Source organism: Podarcis bocagei, assembly GCF_964188305.1.
Source record: "Podarcis bocagei genome assembly, chromosome: 5".
NCBI classification, from domain to species: domain Eukaryota; kingdom Metazoa; phylum Chordata; class Lepidosauria; order Squamata; family Lacertidae; genus Podarcis; species Podarcis bocagei.
Genome location: NC_138129.1, coordinates 24800841 through 24825377, shown reverse-complemented (window position 1 = coordinate 24825377; position 24537 = coordinate 24800841). Strand labels below are relative to the sequence as shown.

Genomic DNA, 24537 nt, shown 5'->3' with positions numbered 1-24537 from the left:
AATCAAGGCTCTGCTTGGAAGACCTACAACACAGTCCTTTGCATGTTTACTCAGAAGTAAATCACATATTCAATGGAGCTTTCTCCAAGGTAAGTGCATAGGATTGTAGCTGTAGATTCTGGTTTCGTCATTGGTTCCTGGGTGACCTTGGCAATTCCTACCTCTGCATTTAGAGCTAATCAACAAGTACTTGTTATGGTTGCCAGTAAGAATTTGTATTGTATGTAATTAATTGTGCGACAGGGTAATATCGTGGTGCCACCCACACAGCAGTGAGTACAGATTCAATGCTAAATGGAAACTATTAGCCTTGATTCTAAATTGGTGGCTTAGGGCCAAGGGGTTCCCTTGGTTAGCTAACTTTTGTCTGTTTGAGGGTAATACTGCCAATCAAATTTGAGCAGGGTTAGATTGGCGCATTGTGCATTTGTCTTAAGATAATACAGGATGACAATGACCTGGTGATGGCATTGTGTGGATACCTCGTGATAGGTAACTAAGCAAAACATGGTTGTTGCACACTAAAGTCTAGGGTGGAAGCACTCAGACACAGATGGGTCATTGGCAAATTTCAGCAACCAATCAAGGAGGTAAAAGGTGAGAACCGGGAGAGATTTCTAATCTCTTTCTAGTACCAAAGACAGAAACAATGAAGGGGTAATTTGTATCTGTGTTTATGCAGGATGCTTGAAATAGTGGGATAACTAAGTTGCTATTTAATGGAGAATCTACCCCACTGTGTTAGGTACATTGGATCTTTAGTGAGCCTTTTGTTTCTGTTAGGCTTTTACCCACGATAAGTTTTATAAACTTATTCTTGATTACATTTTTCACAATGAACCATGCCAGTGAGCAGATTTCATTCACAGCTGGTGATTTTGACAGATTGATACACTTCTTATTGGAAATTTATATTATGAAGAAACCTTAATATGACCGCCTTGGGAGTTGTCCTCTGTGCCATCAGTAATTCTGCTTTGTTAGTTGCAACACAGGATGGAAAAGTCCAATATGCAGCTAATTATCAAACGTATTGATTTGCTGCAAAGATGGGATTGGTTTGGAAATTGAAAAGCTGCAGGTCTATGGCTGAGTGGGGAGAGTTTGGCATAGCAGTGAATCAGTAGTGCTGTAGAGTAAGCTTTCATGGGTGAGACTTTAAGTAATAATAATAATAATAATAATAATAATAATAATAATAATAATAATAATGTTATTTATGCCCCGCCCATCTGGCTGGCTTTCCCCAGCCACTCTGGGCGACTTCCAACCAAATATTAAAACCTGTAAGTGACTGATAGGTAAAGGTAAAGGGACCCCTGACCATTAGGTCTAGTCGTGGCCAACTCTGGGGTTGCGGCGCTCATTTCGCTTTATTGGCCGAGGGAGCCAGCGTACAGCTTCCGGGTCATGTGGCCAGCATGACTAAGTCGCTTCTGGCGAACCAGAGCAGTGCACGGAAACGCCGTTTACCTTCCCGCCGGAGCAGTCCCTATTTATCTACTTGCACTTTGATGTGCTTTTGAACTGCTAGGTTGGTAGGAGCAGGGACTGAGCAATGGGAGCTCACCCCGTCACGGGGATTCGAACCGCCAACCTTCTGATTGGCAAGTCCTAGGCTCTGTGGTTTAACCCACAGCGCCACCCGTGTCCCTTGTAAGTGACTGATAGCCGGTGCTAAATGCGCCTGGGACCTTGCTAATTTTGAGCACTGCCAGCATCTTTAGACAGGACTGGGAAAGACTCCTATGTGAAACCTTGGAGAGTCATTGTAAGACAGCATGTAAACAATCCTGAGCTTGATGGACCAATGGTCTAACTCGTCATAAAGCAGCTTTGTAGGAGCTTGTGAGAGACTGCTGGAGCATCCAGCGCATGTTTACTGGGAAGTAGGTCCTGCTGTGTTCAATGAGGCTTTCTCCCAGAGAAGTGTGCATAGGAATGCCACACAGGAAATCAGTGTTAAAAAATGTTATTCCTATGTTTTAATTAATATAATGGACAATTGAGTTTTAAAGCACACAGTGAGTAGGAAGTCAGCATGTGCAAGAACAAGGCTGTTCTATTTTGATAGATGTTTGTGGGTGGTAAGTGAGAGAATGAGCACATGTGGGGCAGCTGTTAGGTAAGAAACTCATCCCAACTGGCTTTGGGCCTCTTTGTTCAGCAGCCATCTGTTTATCTCCAGAGCAGACCTACTCACCACTAGTTGCAAACTCCTAGGAAAATATTTTTTGGTGGGGAGGGGGAGGGAGGGTGATTCATGGGCCCCAGTCCACTCACTATTATAATCTACCTGGATCTCAAATGCACTTATAAGGATTTTAATAGTACAGCATGATGCTATTAGTCACCAGCATTTTCAGAACATGCAGAGCAAACAAGCTATCTAATGGTAGCCAATATGGTACCCTCCAAAGGTTGTTGGACTACAGCTCCCATCAGCACCAGGCAGCATGGTCAATCATCATGGATCAGCAACTTGTGGAGGGCACCATGTTGCTTATCTCTGTTCTACAGAATACCTACCTGCCTTATCTGGAAAACAGAAGCTGTTGCCCAAACCAGCTGAGAATTTCAGTCTGTTAGTATTACTGAAGACTTTGCCGGCATGACCAGTTGTGTGTTGTTTTTCACAGCAAGGGGAAACTAACACCTTAAAGAAAATGGTAGGTTTCATCTTCCTGAGCCCAAAGTGCCCCTTTCAGACCAGGGCTCTTTAGATCTCCCAATTGCTAGGCCGAAGCTCCTTTGTAGAGCGTGAGCCAAACAGCATGACGGAATAAAGAGATGTGTTTCGTGTCGATGCATGCAGTCTTTGAAGGTCCAGGGGAAACATATTCAGCCTAAACAAAGATGTTTGTTTTTAAGACTCGAGCTAGCTAGCCTTGGCGTACAAAGCAGAGCATAAAAGCAACTGCTTTCTGTAGACTATTAATAGCTATGCTAGATATCTTCAGCAAAGACTTATTAAGTCACAGAAAGCTCACAATTCTGTTGGTAGATAGGAGAGGTGCTCTCTTCCCCAAGAAAAACATTCACGCGTGCAATGTTTTACCCCTAGAGATGGGGAACGTAGTAATGGGTAATGGCATTTTATCCAGTTGTTACGGGATGAAGCTAAAACTCCACCCTTTAGTTTGTTCTCTTGATTACTTCCAATTTCTTATGTACCTGAGCATTAGCCTGTTTAGCAATAAATTTGTTCCAGGCCCACAAAGTGAATACAGTGGTACCTCGGGTTACACACGCTTCAGGTTACAGACACTTCAGGTTACAGACTCCGCTAACCCAGAAATAGTACCTCGGGTTAAGAACTTTGCTTCAGGGTGAGAACAGAAATCGTGTGGCGGCGGTAGCAGCTGGAGGCCCCATTAGCTAAAGTGGTGCTTCAGGTTAAGAACTGCTTCAGGTTAAGAACGGACCTCTGGAACGAATTAACTACTTAACCCGAGGTACCACTGTAGCTTTCACTTATATTAAATAAGAACTTAACAGGAACCTTAGGCCCATAGGCCAAAGGCAGCCATTGAAGTAAAGTGGTACCTTGGGTACCGCTTCAGACACTTCAGGTTACAGACTCCTCTAACCCAGAAATAGTACCTCAGGTTAAGAACTTTGCTTCAGGATGAGAACAGAAATCGACGGCGGTGGCGTGGCAGCAGTGGGAGGCCCCATTAGTTAACGTGGTACCTCAGGTTAAGAACAGTTTCAGGTTAAGAACGGACCTCCAGAACGAATTAAGTTCTTAACCCAAGGTACCACTGTACGTACAGTCATACCTCGGGTTGAATGTGCTTCCAGTTGAGCGCTTTCGGGTTGTGCTCCGCGGCAACCCGGAAGTAACGGAGCGCATTACTTCTGGGTTTTGCCGCTCACGCATGCGCAGACGCTCAAAATGACATCACGTGCATGCGCGGAAGCGGCAAAACGCGACCCCCCGACGCATCTTACATTCTGTTCCGGATGCTAACAGGGCTCCGGAATGGATCCCGTTCACATCCCGAGGTACTACTGTATCTATCTGACCCTTGGCACTCATTCCAGGTCACCCCAAACCACCCCCTTCCCCTGCCCTGATCTGCACTTTATTTTTGGCCTGGCTGGACTGTGTCCTTGAGTTCTGATAATGCTTCCTTGTTTGTATGATGGAGGAGGGAAGGAAGGAAGGAAGGAACCAGCTTACTGTACAAAGGTAAAATTCATGTCTATTGTTCTGCCTACTTTTGACTCTGGCCCCATCCACTGCTGGCATATGGCCTGTGCAAGGTTGCCTAGAAGGAAAAAGACACACACACAAACCCCCCAACTGGAAAAGGGTTTCCCCACTCCTGCTCTAGGGAGCTCTCACCCAGACATCTCTTGATTTTATGAGTGTCAAACTAGCCCAGTGGTTGGGAACCTGCACTCTGTGGGTGACATGGCCCTGGCTTCATTTCTTGTGATTCTCCTGATGGTGGCACATAGAGGGGGGGTGGCACACAGCTGAGGAAGTGATCGAACAATAGGGTGGCACAGAAGAGAGTGAGCTGTGCAATCCCGCAGTGCTGCAAACTGCACTCACATTTGGCTCTGCCCTGGCCATCAATGGCATGTGGCCTCTGAAAGATTATCTCCAAGCAATGTGGTCCTTGACAAGTGGGGTGGGATTTCCTACCCTCTATCATTACTGAGCACAGATACTGACAGCTTTAAAATGACAAAATAAAAGGACAGTTCCATCTCTTCTGATGCTGTGAGAGCAGCACAGGAAGGCCTGATAATATCAGATTGGATATTGACCAATTAGTGCTTGCTTAGACATTTGATCTAATGGTAAATGGCAAGCTTCCTACTGGGAAACACAATTACATGAAGTCTAGAGGGCTCAACAGTAACACCTAAGATGTCTTTAAGATATCGTGTAAATGACTCTGAAAGCGATCTAGCAAGAATTTCCAGCAGCCAGGAAAATAAATGCAGCACTAGGAAAATATCTTATGATGACTAGCATTCTTATCAGGGGAATTCTAGGAACCATTTTTTAAAAGCTACAGTCAACTCATACAGCTTGGTAGCAATAAGGTGTGAGCATCTCATTGTTCCATCAGGGTTTGAACCTATTGTGGGTCTTGAGCCTTAGAGACATCGGACAAGAATTTTCTTCTGTGTACCTCCACTGAATACTGGCCCAGAAGGTAAACTATAGCATGGTTAGCCAGGTCACAAGCATATTGAATACTGCAAGGACAGAGAAGGTCACATGACAAGGAGAGATTCCTATAAAACTTTCCAACCAGGCTTGTTCTGTAGTCTGTATGCAACACGTGGGGTCTCTTTTTCATGTCAGGGAACTTTTAATATCTGAATTTGAAGATTGAAAAAAATATTGGCTTGTAGAAAATAGGATAGTTGGATGTTAATGATGAGTAAATGCTATATTAAGCTGAAGGACAGTCTTTTAATCATTTTTCATTTTCATTTCTCTTTTTTTCTTTCTTGCCTCTGTTCCTTTTTAGATTACATTTTTAAAGTATTTCTTTTATTCTGGTGTATTATGAAAAGATACTTTGTATTGGGTAGGTCTTTGGAGAAGTATCAGCAAAAACAGATATTTTATTTAAAAGATACTTTGTATTGGGTAGGTCTTTGGAGAAGTATCAATAAAAACAAATATTTTATTTAAAAGATACATTGTATTGGGTAGGTCTTAGGACAAGTATCAGTAAAAACAGATATTTTATTTTAAAAGAGAGAGAAATAATCTTAGGATGCAATTGTAAACATATTTCCAAATGAATAGGTCCTACTGAATCTTAAACAGAAACACAAATAGTCAATATAACTGCAGTTGACAATACAATTTCAATTTATTTTAAATTATCTGTATTTATTCGTCCTGCTAAATCGTTTGTCACCAGATCAGGATGGGTTGTATCCTACATAAAAAGAAAAGACTGTATTTTAAATGCTTTTATCTGTCAGATTTTGCCCGTCTTCTTAAAAGATGTGCAGATACCAACCAATCAAACCAGAACTTAGTGGGTCTTAAGAAACTCCGCTTTTCAGATGTTGAAAAACTGCCAATGGTGTTTTTTCATTATTAAAAGAAAAACATCTATTATTATTACAGTGCCAAAAGGCTCCACAGTGAATACAGATAACCATAGCAAACTAGATTTGTTGATATGGATTAAAAACTATTTGCATCTCAAGCAGCAGCAAAACACACTCCATGACTTGTACAGTCAGAATGCTGAATCACTCCTCTTAGCCAGCAACACTTCCTGCATCAGAGAGCTGGTCTGCAAAACTTCCAGTGTGTCAGCTGCCAGCAAGCCAGTAATGACAGTTCCACACCAGGCCCCCCCTAGGGCTGAGCCAATGGAACAACGCCCGGCTATCTACATGTATGCAGGAAGCAGGCCTTCCCGGGGCTACACAGAGGCTGCGTTGGAGGTAGAACAGCATTTCACCATGGGACTTTGACTCAGCCAGATTCAGAGTGCTTTGGAGCGTTTCCATGGGACGGAGGCTCGTATTCTCCTGCTGGGATCCAGATGCAGATGGCAAAACAACCCTCCTCTATAAGCTGAAGCTGAATGAAACCATAATGACCATTCCCACCATTGGCTTCCACGTGGAAACAATAAGGCCCATCAACAACGTCTCTTTCACCATGTGGGATGTGTGTGGTCAAGAACGGGTCAGGCCATTCTGGAGGCATTACCAGCCCAACACAGACGGGCTGGTATTCGTGGTGGACAGCGTGGATTACGTTCGCTTTGAGGAGGCCAGGTCCGAGCTAGAAGCTTTGTTGGGTGATGAGCTCTTTCACGAGGTGCCCGTGGTGCTGCTGGCCAACAAGCAAGACTTGCCCAGAGTGTGGCCCCCCTGGAGGTGGCAGGAGAAATGGGGCTGAGGAAACTGCAAGGCCACCGGTGGCATGTGCAGGGCTGCTCTGCCCTGACCGGAGAAGGGATCTCCAAGGCAATGGGAAAGTTGGCCGAGATGGTCAAGCTGTGTTGCAAAGCCCAGGGCTCATAAGTCAGTTGGGGAGGCATATCAAGATCCATAGACATAGCAGAGCAGGGGTCAGCAAACTTTTTCATCAGGGGGCCGGACTATATTTTGAAAATATAGCTCCCAGGCGGTGTGCACCACGCGCTGCGACCCATTGTCCGAGGCCGGGTCAGCGGGCAGGCCGTGCACGCGGAGCACTGGGCAGGTGGCACACAGCTTGCCCTCCAGCTGCTCCAGCGTGGCCACCAAGCTCGCCAGCAGCAGCAGCACCAAGCCAGGCATGGTGGCAGCAGGCGCACAAAGCTCTGGCTGAAGCCCCGTGACACGCCCTTCACAATGCCCATGGCGCGGCCCAGACCTGCCACCCGCCCACTGACCTCTCCGTCCATGGCCGCGCCAGGTTTACCTCAGCTGCGCCAGGGTCACCGCCCACCCAGAAGCCGTGCTAGTGTCATGGAAATCAGTCCCCGTGCGGCAAGGCATCCGCAGTGCATGGGGACTAACCGAGCGGGCGGCAGGGTCCATAGGCCAGATTTACGAGCCTGGGGGGCCACATCCGGCCCCCAGGCCTTAGTTTGCCAGCCCCTGTAGTAGAGCATGAGACTCTTACTCTCAGGGTTGTGGGTTTGAGCCCCACATTGGGCAAAAGATTACACTTCAGGCGGTTGGACTAGGTTACCTTTGTGGTCCATCCCAATTTCTTGGATTCTTGCATGGAAGACACAAGATCCTGCTTCTTGTTTGCTTGTTCTGGCTGAGATGCCCTTGCCAAGGTTTTTTCAACTGCACAAGGTCTAAATGGAACACTATCCTGTTTACCAACTGCTGCCATGGGATTTCGGAGAAGGCACACATGCTGTTGTTTCTTGGACACTGAATCCGGTGTACAGTTCACAGGACTTTCGTGATATGTAGTTTGGACCAATAAAGGCATTGGCCTAATTTGGAATGTCTCTTATGGGTCTACATTGCTGCTTTTACTTTTTATTCAACATATTGTTAGCCAGAGTACATAACCAAAAAAAGAAAATTCCTGGACTTCAAAACCTGAATAATCAGCCCCACCAATATCGTGTCTGGATCCTTGGCTATTTGAGTGCTTCTGCAATGTAAACAAAAGTTTATCATTTTGCCTTCTACATCCCCACTTGTTCTGTTTGGGAACTGGAAAGTCCCCTTCCTCCCCTCTCATTTTATACCTATAGCCTACCTGATTTCTTTCTCTTCTTTAATGACTCAGCGTTTTGCCACTTTGGTTTTATAATGTTTTATTACTGTTATGTCCAAGCTTTTGCAAACCATTTAAATTTATTTCATTGAAAAGAAAATATGTGGTTTTTTAAACAAACAGATAAATAAAACTGGAGTGATTAAAGAAATATATATATATACTAAAAAGGATCTACGAGGGGGGAATAATTATCTACATTGAGAACAAGGGTGGGAGGAGAACCTGCTGAGGAGGGGGCAGATTCGGCCTCCAAGGAATGTGCTGCAGTGGACAGTGCATTCCTTGGAGGCTGGATTGGCTGCCCCTCCGGATTCTGCCGCCTGAGGCGTTCTCCTCACCTTGCCTCATGGGTAGGCCGGCCGTGCTACTCGTCCCAATGGCTGTGTTCACCCTCCAGTGTTGGAGGTAGTACGTCTCTCTGTACCAGAGTGCCGACTGGTGATAACTGTGGCAAGATTCAGGTAGAGCTCTGTCGTCGTGTGTGTTTGTTTTCTCCGTGACCGAGCTGTGACAAATAGGCTGCAGACAGCCTCCTCTGTGTCAGAATCAGGCCTGACTTCCTGTGGTCTTACCCTGCGGTGTGACTAATGTGTAGGGGAGAGAAGGAGAGATGAAGAGAGAATCGAGGTGGGGCTCTTGTTATGAAGGATTGCTGGTGGAGAACAAATGGATTCAGTGGAGCAGGGGAGAGTCTGGTGGTCCTCTTCATTTTCTGCCTCTCACCCTAAGGACAGCCTGTTGTTGCTTTTTAAGGATGAAGGAACTGTGTGGGGATGGGGTTCATGCATCCATCTTTTATCTGTGAGGGGAGAATTTAAGCCTATAGATCTCTCTCCCCCCTCTTTCTCTTTCTATCTTTCTCTCTATCTCTGGACAGGTTCTCTGTGCTAGAAGACCACCGCATCCTTTCTCACCACTGTTGCCATTTTTCATGCATCTCTCTCCAGCTGGAGTAACAAAGGTGGGTGTGCCCTTGTTTGCAAGTGCTGGAGTCCACACACACACACACACACACACACACACACACATCTCCATCCTTCGCCCCGCTGAAATTCTGTGCAAGCTGTTGTATTTCAGCATTTGTTTCCAGTCACTTTTTATAGGAGATGTCGTGAAACAGATTAATCCCTTTCCTTTTAAAGGGGGTTTGGGGGGGGGGAGTCGGTCAGAGCATCCTAAGGATTAACCCAATAAGGGTATTGCCAAAAGCGGGGGGGGAGGGGCTAAACCATCTAGCAGGAATCCTCAGGAAGGCAGTCGCCCTGTTAAGTTGGTGCTGTCAGAAAGATAATATTTGCATTCAGCTAGGATTTTGCCCACAAGGGTTAATCTTACCATTTGCTCTCTGTCCTTTCTTTAAATTAAAACAGTGATCTGAAGCATGGTCAGTAAGCCCTCTTTGTCTGTGCGGGTTCTACATTAAACCAGCATTAAGTACCCCCTGCCTTGTTTCTGTTAACAAAGAGCTGTCATTAAAAGGTAAAAGGGATGCGGGTGGCGCTGTGGTCTAAACCACGGAGACTCTTGGGCTTGCCGGATCGGCTGTCATTACAGCTTATTGATGAGGGCGGAATCCAAAGTGGGGAATCCAGGGCAGAATGTGTGGCATGTAGGATGGTCTTTGCTTCTTGAGATACTTCAGAATGTCCATTGCTTGCAGACAGGGTAATCTCTTAAATTTAATTATTTTTAAATACTTGCAAAGCCATATGTGACTTTTAAAACAAAATAAAATTTCAGAAACTATGCACAAATACATAAAGTTCTATATTCCACAATAAATGTGCCTTAGGGCATTTATTAGAAATCATCATATTTATAATTAATCCAGGTTGTACCTTATCACCATTGTGTTTCCTCATATTAAATCAAAGCAATATTGCCTTCTTGGAAATAAAGCATTCTGGGTACAAAATCCTTTGCATGGTTTTGACTTATTTATAAATATATCTAATGTTTGGTGCATTTTCCTCAGCCTTATATGGTTTGCCAATTTAGCCATTACAGCTTGCTCCTATATTTTATTAATCCGCCCCCATCTATTCATCTTTGGTATTTTTAGTTGCTTCCAATATTTAGCATGTAACTCCTGAGCAGCTGCTAAAATAAAAAAAAAGAAAATATTTAAAACTGATTAATTATGTAGTATCTTTTATATAGGGTGGCAGAAATAATAATGGATGTATTTCAATATTTTTAAAAATGCAAATTTTAAACTGGCCATTGCCTAGAACTGTTGCCAGCTGCCTGAGTTTCTTTTTATTTTATCTGTGGATTCAAATGCGTGTGCATTCATACATAAAGAGAAATACTCAGTGTACATCCTTGGTGAGACGATTTTGAGGCTGCTGGGTGGCAACTCTGCTTAGGAACCAGAAATATTTTTCTGCGCTGATCTTTTGTGGGTGCAAAATTTAATAAAATGCTTACTCGTGCTGAAATATATAAAAAAGCAGGAAGGTTGGTAGTACAGAACACAGCAGATTGACATATTGGATGATTATGAAAATCAGTTTCTTATGACAATCTGTAATGAGTTTGTGTGTGTTTGTGTGTCGGCTGCACCCTAATCTGATTGCCACATGGTCTTGAAAAGTGAACAGCTGGTCCTCAGGCGTGCATGGAAAGCTAGCAGAATGTTGGCATCTCTATTCTCTCTTACATGGTGTTGCACTAGAAAAACAAAACCCAAGTCCAATTACCGTATTTTTCGCCCCATAAGACGCACTTTTTCCCCTCCAAAAATGAAGGGGAAATCGGGGTGCGTCTTATGGGGCGAATGCCTGCAAGCCTCGCGCGCCCGGCAGGAGGTCCGACCGGGTGCGCGAGGCTTGGGGCGGCAGCCTGTCGCCCGAAGCACGGGGAGCCCTCTGGAGGGCTCCCCCTGCTTCGGGCGAGTGTCTGCAAGCCTCGCGCACCCGGCAGGAGGTCCCACCGGGTGCGCGAGGCTTGGGGCGGCAGCGGACTGCTTGCGCGCACCTAGAAGCTTGGGGCCAGCTGAGCTCAGCCCGCCCCAAGCTTCTAGGTGCGCGCAAGCAGTCCGCTGCCGCCCCAAGCCTCGCGCACCCGGCGGGACCTCCTGCCGGGTGCGGGAGGCTTGGGGCGGCAGCGGACTGCTTGCCGGCATGCAGAAGCTTGGGGCGTGCTGAGCTCAGCCCGCCCCAAGCTTCTCGGTGCACGCAAGCAGTCCGCTGCCGCGCCAAGCCTTGCGCACCCGGCGGGACCTCCTGCCGGGTGCGGGAGGCTTGGGGCGGCAGCGGACTGCTTGCCGGCATGCAGAAGCTTGGGGCGTGCTGAGCTCAGCCCGCCCCAAGCTTCTAGGTGCGCGCAAGCAGTCCGCTGCCGCCCCAAGCCTCGCGCACCCGGCGGGACCTCCTGCCGGGTGCGGGAGGCTTGGGGCAGCAGCGGACTGCTTGCCGGCATGCAGAAGCTTGGGGCGTGCTGAGCTCAGCTGGCCCCAAGCTTCTAGGTGCGCGCAAGCAGTCCGCTGCCGCCCCAAGCCTTGCGCACCCAGCGGGACCTCCTGCCGGGTGCGGGAGGCTTGGGGCGGCAGCGGACTGCTTGCCGGCATGCAGAAGCTTGGGGCGTGCTGAGCTCAGCCCGCCCCAAGCTTCTCGGTGCGCGCAAGCAGTCCGCTGCCGCCCCAAGCCTTGCGCACCCAGCGGGACCTCCTGCCGGGTGCGGGAGGCTTGGGGCGGCAGCGGACTGCTTGCCGGCATGCAGAAGCTTGGGGCGTGCTGAGCTCAGCCCGCCCCAAGCTTCTAGGTGCGCGCAAGCAGTCCGCTGCCGCCCCAAGCCTTGCGCACCCAGCGGGACCTCCTGCCGGGTGCGGGAGGCTTGGGGCAGCAGCGGACTGCTTGCCGGCATGCAGAAGCTTGGGGCGTGCTGAGCTCAGCTGGCCCCAAGCTTCTAGGTGCGCGCAAGCAGTCCGCTGCCGCCCCAAGCCTTGCGCACCCGGCGGGACCTCCTGCCGGGTGCGGGAGGCTTGGGGCGGCAGCGGACTGCTTGCCGGCACGCAGAAGCTTGGGGCGCGCTGACCTCAGCTTGCCCCAAGCTTCTGGATTAGCGCAGCGCACCTGGGGGGGAAATAAATTTTTTTTCCTTTATTTCCCCCCCTAAAATCTAGGTGCGTCTTATGGGCCGGTGCGTCTTATGGGGCGAAAAATACGGTAAACATTTCTCTCCGATAAGCATATGTAGGCTGTGTTTTCTTATCATAATTTCTGCACACTTTATATATTTATTCGCTCCTCAGCCAAATGCCTTTGGGAAGCACACAAACAGAACGTGAAGGCAATCTCTCCTTCTTGGTTGTTTGTCTCTAGCAAGTGATATTCTGAGGCATCCTGTATTAACCAGGCCCTACCAAGAGGCAAAGTGTGTTGGCTGCCTCACAAGAAGCCAGTCTGTGAATGCTGGAATCTTTTCAATCTAGCCTTCTTGTTGTCGTTGTTGTTGTTTAGTCATTTAGTCATGTCCAACTCTTCGTGACCCCCTGGACCAGAGCACGCCAGGCACTCCTGTCTTCCACTGCCTCCCGCAGTTTGGTCAGACTCATGTTTGTGGCTTCGAGAACACTGTCCAACCATCTCATCCTCTGTCGTCCCCTTCTCCTTGTGCCCTCCATCTTTCCCAACACCAGGGTCTTTTCCAGGAAGTCATCTCTTCTCATGAGGAGCCTCAGCTTCACGATCTGTCCTTCCAGTGAGCACTCAGGGCTGATTTCCTTCAGAATGAATAGGTTTGAACTTCTTGCAGTCCATGGGACTCTCAAGAGTCTCCTCCAGCACCATAATTCAAAAGCATCAATTCTTCGGCAATCAGCCTTCTTTATGGTCCAGCTCTCACTTCCATACATCACTACTGGGAAAACCATAGCTTTAACTATACAGACCTTTGTTGGCAAGGTGATGTCTCTGCTTTTTAAGATGCTGTCTAGTGGCAATTACTAGACGTTCTCCATGAATTTGCTCCGTTCATCTTTCTCAAAGCCGTCTAAGCTATCGTCACATCTTACGGTAGCAAATTCTACAAACAGGTTATGCCTTCTTATCTATCCATCAAGCAACGGATCTACCAAGCCAGCAGCACCCTTGAACTGGGCTTGAACACTGCCAAAATTTGTCCTCTGTTTTCTTGAAAGCTTTCCTCCTCTGAAAAAGAGGCTTCAGTTTTATTGCCTCGTTCTCAGAGTGCTTGAGCATTTATTCAGAATTTAATAGGGCAGTTCCGCACCATTTAATGCACATTTAAAGCACATGGCACCCCTCTCCCCCAAGAATCCTGGGAACTGCAGTTTGTTAAAGGTGCTGGAAACGATAGGTCTGTGGAAGGGAACTGCAGTTCCCAGGATTCATTGGGGGAAGTCATGTGGTTTACAGTAAATGTGTGTTGGGTGTGCTTTAGCTTTATAGTGTGGAGCTGTCCCAGGTAACCTCCTGCACCCTTGCACATAGGAAGCTGCCTTGTATCAGGTCAGAATACCTGTCAGTCTAGCCCACCGCTGTTGTCTGTTTGCTCTGACTGACAGCAGCTCTCCAGCGTCACAGGCAGAGACCATTCACATCTAATCCTTTTAACTGGAGAGACCAGGGATTGATTCGGAAACCTTCTGCAAGCAAATCACAGAACTGTAGTGTTGGAAGGGATCCTGAGCATCATCTAGTAGTTGAACCCCCTGCATTTCAAGAATCTTTTGTCCATCATGGGGCTTGAACCCACAACCCTGAGATTAAGAGTCTCGGGCTCTACTGAGCTATCCCAGTGCATAACAAGTCAGTTATAGTCGCTCCCTTAAGGAGGACCCTGCCCAGAGTTCCCTGGGATGAAGTGCAAAGTCTGAAATATTAAAGCAAAAATGACCCGGTACCACTCTGCTTTTCCATTGGCCCTCATTTAATGAAGCTACTTAAAAGGTTTGCCTGAGGCAAACAAAGAATGAGGAACGTTTGGATCTCTCAGACAATGTTGCATTGGCACATGAGTGTGTGCTTTTGTGCAGGGTACATTTCATGCTTACAAATGCAAGGTTCTGTGTCCAAGGTCTCATCAAGTGGTAGAGATTGGGACTGACATGATCTTGATCTCTCCCCCCCCCATGTTGACTATTTGTGCTTTGAGAACATCTGCACAAGCCTCCTGGTTTGATTACTTCAGATCCAGCATCGGATTCCCAATTTCGCTACTACCAGAAGGACAGGATCCCACCATCATGGCCTGCATCTGGCCATTGCAGTGTTTCCCCTCTTTTATCTGTGTCAAAACTTTAACCCCACCTGTATGTCTCAGACAAATGGATCCTGATTTACCTCGCCAATTACATGTCCCCTAACAAAGTACGAGGGGGTGACATTTAGGTGTCTCTCTGATTTTTTTTCCAGGGATAGTTCTGAATTGATCAATAGGCTAAAATACTCATTTTATGACACACCTTTGCTGTGTTGTGTGAGAATATTTCTTTGCTGAAATGAAGCACTATGAACCTGAGATATGAATGTCTGCTCTGTAAACTCCACCTCTAATTTTACCTTCCTCCCTCTTATGCCCTGTCACTTCTCCACAGAAAGACCATGGTTCAGTCTTCAGGTAGAGCTCCGAAAGACTCTGGCTTGAAACCCTGGAGAGCTGTTGCCAGTCAGTGCAAACAGTACTGCGCTAGATGGACCAATGGCCTGAAATTGCATAAGGCAGCTTATTGTGTCCCGTTATTTTCTTTAAAGAAGACTAGATGCTGGCCCGGCCCTACCATTAGACAGGGTGAGGCAGGCACCTCATGCAGCCAAGTGTTACCTTTTACTATTATTGTTTTATTTTTTTACTGCCAGGGAAGAGTGTTTATGGTATTTTTTGCACCAGGTGCCAAAATAATTTGACTGGCCTTGAGTGGTACGTTCTTCGACTAGGGGGAAGGTTCCCTTTTGCTTTTCTCCCTGTTCCGTTTCAGACTGTAAAAGGTCTTGAGCCAGCCGCAACTGAAAGCACCTCTGCTCCCTGAGATCTGCCAAGTTTCGTCAAAACACACTCTTAGAAATTACAATGCATCTGGGAACATGTGTTTGCTGGCTCTGCTTCACAGCCTCCTTGAGTGCTTTTGGAATGTATCCTTGAGTAGTGATAACACCACACTGCTTGCCTGGATGAAGAGGGGTGGGTGGGTGGGTGCAAACCGGACCTTTGAGTGTCTAAAATGTAGAGTACTGTACAAAGATAAGAATCATATCTGTTTCTTTTGCCTCTGCCCTCGCTGGCAAGTGACCGCTGGAAGGTTACTCACGTGGCAATGCTGCTCTCAGATTTATAAATATTTTGATAAATCAATATTCCTTATATCTTCTGTCCTTGGCTTATGTGCCATTTGGACGTAATTTGTGGTAAAAGAGGGTTTCAGCGGCCTTGCCATAGGCATTTTATTTATTAAAATACTGTCTACCCCACCTTTCCTCTATTAAAACACACACACACACACACACACACACACACACACACACACACACGAAAAGAGCCAACCCTCAAGGCAGCTTAAAAAAACCAATAAAAGGAATGTAAAACTCCCAACAGTAATAATTAAAACACCATACAAAAACCAATGCAGCCAGGGGAAAAGGGAGCAACTGCAGGCAGTAAACCATAATTGCTTCTAAAAGCTCTAGCAAACGAGAAACTGAAATTGGCATACAAAAAAATGATGATGGTAGTGCCAGACAAATTTGGGAAAGGAAAGAAATTCCATAACCAGAACACCAAATAAAGGGGACTGGGAGTAGGAGCCAGTTGTGTTTAGTGTTGTGGATCAGAAAGGGAGGGCTTTGTGTCCCAGGGGGAGAAATTATTTGGTTTTTCTACTAGATTTGCAACATGTGAATGTGTGGCTAGTGGCTACTGTTCTTAGCTGTTAGTTCAGGATTTTTAAATTTATTTTTTTAACGGTATCACCCACAATTTATTCTTCTGTGTCGCCTCATCCTTGGATTTGCTTGGCTTTCCAGCCATCATCTCTGAATCCATGATCTGTTTTTTGTTTCTTTCCTCCCTTGAGGCTAACCAGCAATCAAAGGGGTTAGAGCTTTGTGATCATGCCCTAAAAAGTAGATCTTCTCCCAACAGCCTGTGAGTCAGTGGATGGTAGAAGGGCTTTTGGAATAAACATGAACTCAGAGCAATCTGCTCATCATTACTAAGATTCTGCTTACTTAGTCGGCTCACTTTGTGGGTATGTGGACCCAATCAACCTTCCTTGTAGAGGTGTTTCCAAAGTACAGCGGCAGAAAGCGAACTTTGCATTTTATTTGAGGAAATGGTTGGTGCTAAAACAGCAGCTTTCAGGAACAGAAGGATCCTTTTTCTCTTTTAAGACAATGAAGTTCTCTGTTTGACCCCACATAGCTTTCATATTTCTTTTATTAAATTGGCAAGTTGTTGTTTTTTGTTTGTTTGTTTTTAAGCGCTGTAGGCTTTTCTTAACCAGGTGCAGAAGTTCATTTCTAAAAATTGTGGTGTGTTTCTGGGCAAAATAATCAAGGGGTTGAGTAACTCCCTTAGGTGGAAAGGTTACAAGGTTTAGGGCTTTTTAGGCCAGGGGAAAAAACAGGGAGTAAGGCGAGAGACAGAAGATCTGCATAAAATGAATGTATGCTGTGGAGCAGTGTTAGAAACTGAGATAGAAAAGCTAGGAGCCAAATGGCTCCTGGGACCTGGGTTGTGGGTGCCAAAATAGAATGTCTAGTCACCATTGAGGAGCGGTCAGCAACACTTTTTATTTATTATTTTGATAATAATAATACACAATTCACATGTGACACATGGTTAATATCACATTTTAACGGAAATTGTTAATGCATGTTTAATTTGGTGTTCACGATAAAAAATATTAGTGCCATACTTCAGTTTTCAAAACACACTATCCTTTATTGTTAAACTCCTAACATATTGTCTATCCTTAATGTATACTTTGAGGCTTCAAAGCACATACATTTCAGTAATCCTTGAGAGTCAGCCAGGCACACAAAAATGGCACCTAGACTTCTTGAGGTGCTCGCAAATGGAGAATCTTTAGGCGCAAAATGCTCCTGGCGTCCTTCTAATTTCAAACCGTGCTGCGGAGAACTGAACTAGATTGTACTCGGTTCACGCACATGGAATTCAGTCCAGCTATCTGTATGCAGCTGATCCAACCACGTATCATGTTAGCTGTGGGAAAAGTGAACGCAACTGTAAACCATAGTTTCCAGGTTTAAACAAATGGGAAACAGTAGTTAATGGAAGAGTTGTGCAATCATGTAAAAGGCTATGTCTAAAAGCACAGGGCTCATTCATATCTTGCCTGATTAAGCTGAGATATAATCAGTGCTTTTTTCCTGGGGGGACGCAGGGGGACGCATACCCCTAAACATTTTGTGAATCTAAGTTTAGCCTCACTGAGGGGCAGTATTTCAATATGAGCAGGAAAATGAGAATACCCCTAAACATTTCTTTTAGAAAAAAGCACTGGATATAACTATCCAGATATGAGATCTCTCGTTCTCTGAATAAGAGAGGGCTGTTAGTTTATGTCCTGCATGTTGTTAAATAGATAAACAGCATGTATGGCTCCTATAGTACTTTAGCGGACCAATTCTTTGAAATGGGATGCTGGACTAGATTAGAGTGCCCATGTGTCTTACTTTAAAGGAATGCATCCTCAGTTTGATGGAGTGTCTGATCCAAGTCCAGGTTAAATATAATGAACCAGAAGACAGGAGAACAGAGGCTTTGAAGTTGCATATCCACAGTTAACATCTGGGCTGCAGACTGAGCTGGCACAAAGTTAACCTGGTCACAGCCCTCCTCACTGTGGTCAGATGTCTTGCAATTTTTTTTATTTTAAACTACAGAATTCAGATGTACATATAAATCAGCATATGCAAATTTTATACAATTTTATGTTTACTTCCATCCTTTCCTTTATTTGGTGATGAGCAAGTGGTCTTTCTAGATCAGGGGCCAGCAACCTTTTTCAGCAGGGGGTCAGTCCACCATCCCTCAGATCATATGGTGCGCTGGTCTATATTTTTTGGGCAGGAAATGAATGAATTCCTATGCCCCACAAATAACCCAGAGATGCATTTTAAATAAAAGCACACATTCTACTCATGTAAAAGCATGCTGATTCCCGGACCGTCTGTGGGCCAGTTTGAGAAGGTGATTGGGCCACATCCGGCCCCCGGGCCTTAGGTTGCCTACCCCTATTCTAGATGGATATGTGGCCTGACCTAGCAAGGATCTGTTATTGTTGTTAATGATGCTAGATTTAATTGAATAATAGATCATTTTTAAAAACTCTTGAAGTATTTTTTTAAAAATCCCTTTGTAGTCTCAGGAATTTCATAACTACTTGAGATTCAGAATCAGGTCACCAAAGAAAATTAATCAAAATAATAATAATTGGGGGGGGGTTCCTGGTACGATATATAGATTAAGAATGACTACTTTGGATTTTTGATGGTTGAACTGATGGGTGAAATGGTGTGCTTGAACACACTGGATTTGGCTAACGTTTCCCCGAAATATTTTCCAAGGCTTGGTAAAGGCACAATCCACTCACAGGTGCCTGCCATTCACTAGACTAGCTCAACACTTGGGAATTTATTGAAGTCTACTTGGCGCAGGGAACAAAGCTGCTGTGTGATAGACAGGGAATCCTGCTCTATCTGGGGATCATTGTAAGTTATGGGAGAAATGGGGGAAGTTTTTCTCTAAAATGGAATATCTAAAAATAAAATAAAATCTTTCCAATTAATATAGCTTGCAGACCCTTTTTTCTGGCTTGGAGATCAAAGTATGTGTGCTCAGGGGAGGAGGGAATGCGGAAGAAGATCGGAAGGCTATAGTTGCCTCTTCTCTTCAGCTCTGGCAGTAAACAGGGGCCAAGAAAGCTGCATTGTTCGGTGCTTTAGCTACAGGAGCTGCTTTGATTTCTCACAGCAGGAATTCTTGGCTTTGCATGAGTGAGGGCCCCCAAGTGCAGCTATGAAGGGAGTTTTTCTCTCCCTCCCCCCATGGGTTTGAAGCACATTCTACTGACAAAGCTCTGCTTCAGACTAAAATGAAAGGGGAGTGGAGGATATAAAAGGGGGCTTTAATCATTTGAATTGGAGACACCCTGTATCAAGGGGAGTGAATCTGAGCAGCGCCAAAGAGTCGGAATAAGGCCAGTGTGCTGTCAGGTGACTTGATTGTCTTCCAGAGCTCATATACAAGATGGCTCGCAAAATATCAGTTACCCCCTTTAATGTGCTCAAACCATCTTTTTGTACCTCCATCAGGGCAGTTACAGACTGCTGTTCCTCCTCCTCTCCCTGTCTCCTCCACTGGAATTACCCAGTTCCCTATTAGCAAGGTATAATCCTAATAATCTGTTACCTATTTTGTGCCTGCTTTTCCTTCTCCCATTATTTTTTTTTAAGGAAACCTGTTAGGTTACTGTTTTCTTTTTCTTGCCAACACAGTTTTCAGAAGTGTGACTTGCTAAAACTGCTGTGGAGTTTCTTTCCTCTCTGAGAAAGCAAACTGTGTTGCTCCAGAAGGAAATCCCTCAAAATCCAGTTGGGCAATACCTTTCTATGATAACTAACAAACACAAGGCAAAATAAGGAGCTAACTTTCTTCAGAAAGGCTAGATGGGACACACATCGTCTTTAGGCTGGATGGAACAAAGAAGCATACAATGGCTGATCTGCCATTTCTGAAAATATAAAAACCCAGCAGTCCCCCAGATCTGTCTCAATTTTTTGTGATATTTTTGGCTGTCCTGATGCCTAACTGTGGATTGACCCCACCCGCCTTCCTGCCCCTTGTTCTCTAGAAGTTAGCTCTCTGAGTAAGTGTGGAAAGGATGCATAATGCCTCACATGCATGTAAGTTATGCATGAATATTTGGCATTGAGTTACATGTTACCAACTAACTTGGGTACATGAGTACCTCACCTCATTGCTGTGAATATGCTGCAGAAGTGGAGGGAAGGAAGAAAGAAGATCTGCTATGTTGGCACACTCAGATTTGGAACTTTGGGTTGCATCCAATTTTGCACTCTGTGAATGTTCCGTCAGCGCAGGGATTTCTGCTTCTGCAATGCAACGTTCTCCTCACCCTCCATGCACCCTGAATCTGTTCAGAAGGTTCCCCCCAACTTACCGTAGTAGATTTGGCAGGAGGAAGGAAAAGCAGGGTGTACATGAGCCCCAAGGCTTCTTGCGCTGTTAGTCCTTGTAACACCAAACTATGGTTTTAGCATTATGTGCAAACACCACCAGTCCAGAGAAGCTTGTTAGGTCCAAGCTCTATGGCCACCTAATCATAGTATAAAAGTCAGAGGCCATAATTTGAGGGCAGGTTGTTTGGTAATACAGGCAGCTGTCTTGCCACATTGGAAATGTAGGCCTCTTGCTTGGCAGACAGCCCAGAAAAGAAGAAGGGTGATAAAAACTTGCATCGCAAGACCAAAACTACACAATTGGAAAATGTAGCATGTAGGAAACTGGCAGATTGTACCCATGAAGCGTTTCAAAGAGGGGGAGCTTGTCCACTGTCCAGTGAAAGTTCTTATTTTGCATTTATATAAATAAACCGAGTAGATTTGATACCTTGTGTCACCGGTGACTCTAAAAAATGCAGATGTTCTGAAGGATTCTTCTTGCTTAAGTGCTTGTATGTGGTAGGGGATATTAATGTTCCTCAAATTTATATTGCAGCTGCAGTTCACGTTTCCTTATTTTCTGGTTCCTACAAATTCCACTCTGCCCAGAGAATGCAAACATTTATAACTCTGTGTCATGTTCGTTTTAGGCGGTTGGGACTGAGCCTTTCTACCTTAAACCAAAATGTTTTCCCCAATACATAGTCCTTGTTTTCCAGCTTCAGAAATGTGTCAAGAAAAGGGGAAAAACACTGCTTCACAAGCTTACATCCTGCCTGGTATGTAAACTGGCACAGAATTTTCCGCATCATTGTTAGTCAAGAAGCAATTTCTTAAAATTTGCTTGATTCCTCTTCAGCTGAAAAATGCAGCAATCCCAGGAGCAGGTTCAGACACAGATCAGCACGCTGCAGTTTCTTTTGACTTGTACCACTTCAAAGAGCAGGTAGAAAGCTCACGTCTTGAACCGCTCCCTTGTGCACAGGGAAAAACAAAACAACTCCCTGAACACAAAAAGTTGACCTTCTCCCTGATGTGCTGTCTTAAGCAAAATGTTTGCTTTTGTGGTTCTTGATTCCAGGAAATATTTGTTCCTTGCACATGAATCTTCCATGTGGCTCAGTGCATGCACTCTTTGTGTGCTTGGAAGTCCTCTATTGGTAAATGCTTCTTGTCATGTGCAAGGTGGTCTGAGAGACGCCAACCTGTGCATGATTCTCACAGCTCAGCTGATAGAAATATTGTCCGTTCCCCTAGCTTTTGGTCACTGATTCCTGAGCGCAGCAATGAATGCATCCCCCTTTTAAAAAATGTGCTCCTTGTCTCTCAAAATCTTTGTTGGAGAAGGGACTGCTATCCAGTTGGAGGACACAAGTTTTAATTGTAGAAGATATTGGGGTCAAACCCTGCCATCTTCAGTAAAAAAGAACATTCTGGCAAAACCTTTCTGCCTGAGACCTTGGAGAACTGCTTTCAGTCAGAGTAGGCAATGGCTGTGAAGCAAATTACTTTCTCCAAAGACAACTGAGAGCTGTAATTTACACTTGTGCAGCTACAGTTTCCAGCACCATTAACAAACTACATTTCCTGTAATTATTTTGGGGAACCAGTGGACTTTAAATGTACTGTGTGTATGCAGTGAATATCTGTGCTAGGTAGGCAATTAGTTTGACTTGGGAGCGCTTCCAGACAACTTGTCTATTATTCATCCTGATTTGTTTGTAGGCAATGTTGGCACTTTAATGAGCATTCCTTTTGCTTTGTTTGTGGGGAGGTTAGACGACAGTTGCATCAAAGCTAGTGTTCTCCCACACTATCCATTGCATTTCCCTGTCACTTTCCTTATTACAAAAAAACAACGACACCACGATCTTTGGGGAAGGTGGATTTCTGCCCAGGACCACCCTATCATCTACAATTGTGCAACCTGAATTTGCTGGAGTTTGAATAGGTCTGCCATATGTATGGGATTTCCCAGACATATCTGGGATTTGTCCATTGGAAATAGCATCTGGGCAGAATTTCCAAAAATTGAAAAAAATGTCTGGGGAAACCCGGGTGTATGGCAACCTATGTCGGAAGTGTTGATTTTGGGGGGCAAATTTCCTTAAAAATAGCTCAAGATTTTGCAGAAAAAGCTCAACAACTTTGCCCACCTTAAAGCAAAGCTCAACAACTTTTGTGTCTGGATTTTCACTTTGTGAAATATGGCAAGCCTATGTTCGAATTCCGCTTGAAAACAGTGACGATCAGGAAAGGCCCTTGGAGTCAGGCAGCTTCACTGTGTTTCAGTGATTTATCTGAAGGGCACAAATGAAAGTTAATATATACCGGTAAGCAGTTCCTCTGAAAGAAAGGGTTCTTCCCTTATTCCTTCCCTTCTGCCACCTGCCCCATCTCCTCACTTCCTCTGGTGTTGCAAGCTATTGCCTCGTGTGCAGCAGTTTCTGCAGGCAGAAAATGTGGTATCTGTTTTTTACTGTGGCTCAGAAGTGTGGGGACGGGTGTTCATGCCCACGCAGTAGGGAACTAGGGAGTTGGAATGTGGAGCTTGACAGCCATTGTCATTGGTAGGTTATTTATTTTTTTAATGTAATTGGTTCTACCCAAAACTTAAGCTGCTGCTCTGCGTAGGGGGTCAGGAATGGGTCAGTAGGGTGCTAAAGATAATTAAAGAGAAGCAGCTTTCTGTGGCACAAACCCTTAATGAAGGAAAAACACAAACTCCAAGCATATACATACGCACACAGCTGTTGATGACAGCATGGAATTGAAGAAGGAAGTAACATGTCTAGACAGTGCCGGATTAGAAAGCAGGTGAGGCTGGCGGCTGAGATGAGGATCAGGTATTTTTCGATCACTCAAGGTTATGTCACCAACATGGAGTTGACTTGTGGGTTAAAATAGGGAACGCTGAGTTTCCGAGGGCAGAGGTGGGGAAATTTGCTGCTTTTGGAAAGTCCCACTCTCCCCACAAAGCTGCTCCAGCCGCTTCTTCCCTGAGCTGTACTCACTGGGACCTCTGCCTGTGCGGAAACTCTTCCTGTCAGCTGGGATAGCTGAATCAAAACCTCCATGTTCAAAAGCAGTGTACCTCATGCCCTGCTGTTCAGTTTTCCAAGGCCATTTGGCTGGCTTCTGTGGGAGACATAGGGCTGACCAAAGGAGGTGTCTGAGGGTGCCATGGTGCTCACAGGGACTCCAGTTATAGAATGCCCAATATTGATATTTTCTAGAGGGGAGATCGGTTTCAGTTCTACCTTCTTCTGCTCCTATTTTCATAGTCCTGTCCTGGCCTAGTTTTTTATTTTATTTTTTATATACAGTGGTACCTCGGTTTACGAACTTAATCCGTTCCGGAAGTCCATTCTTAAACCAAAACCGTTCTTAAACTGAGATGGCGTTCCCTAATGAGGCCTCCCACCACTGGTGCCCTTCCACCATTGGGTTTCCATCCTTAGACTGAGGTAAAGTTCGTAGACTGAGGTAAACTTCTGGTTTTGCGGAGGTTCGTAACCCGAATCGTTCGTAAACAGGGCTGTTCTTAAACTGAGGTACCAGTGTGTGTGTGTGTGTGTGTGTGTGTGTGTGTGTGTGTGTGTGTTTACAGATCTCTTGCAAGGAATGTTTCCTGTCTTAGCAAGTCAAAATACAACCGGTAGTGACGGCAGGATTGTTTCTCTGATGACCACGGGTGGTTTGTACAGTAACATCCAAAACTCCTGTTTGCCATCTAATCGTAGAGACAGGCCTCAAGATGTTTGTTTCTTCAAGGCTTTCCTGGCCAGACTAAGTTGATTTGCTCTTTTCAAAGGCTGTCTGCTGTCTTTTTCCTAGTAAAAAAGCCTTTTCCTTTCCTTTTTTTGTCTTTTTCCTCTCTGTGGTAAGGGAGTCAATGCTCTGATATTTGTTTTAAATCACCCATTCTTTCTCTCTGTAATCTTTGACCTGCAAGGTCTCGCTTCAAATGAAGCTGCTGAGATTTGGACGGGGATGGAAATATGCTTGCGTGTGCTTGAACAAATGCCATCCGTGATCTTAAACTTTCTGGCAGAGGTATATCATGGTGCTTTCTTCTATAGGATGACAAGGTTGGCTGTCTGTCTACAGGCAGAATTGAAGAATTGGCCTGCA

General features: G+C 45.3%; 1 protein-coding gene and 1 pseudogene across 3 annotated transcripts in view; both read left to right on the top strand.

The window, feature by feature from the left end:
- The window catches only part of SRC (SRC proto-oncogene, non-receptor tyrosine kinase), a 93002-nt gene that overhangs the window by 17378 nt on the left and 51087 nt on the right, over positions 1–24537 (top strand). The gene's annotated exons all lie outside the window — the stretch shown is intronic.
- Positions 73–7143, top strand: LOC308587733 (annotated as a pseudogene). Its single transcript has 2 exons — positions 73–89; positions 6474–7143. The product of its transcript is annotated as an uncharacterized misc_RNA (transcript).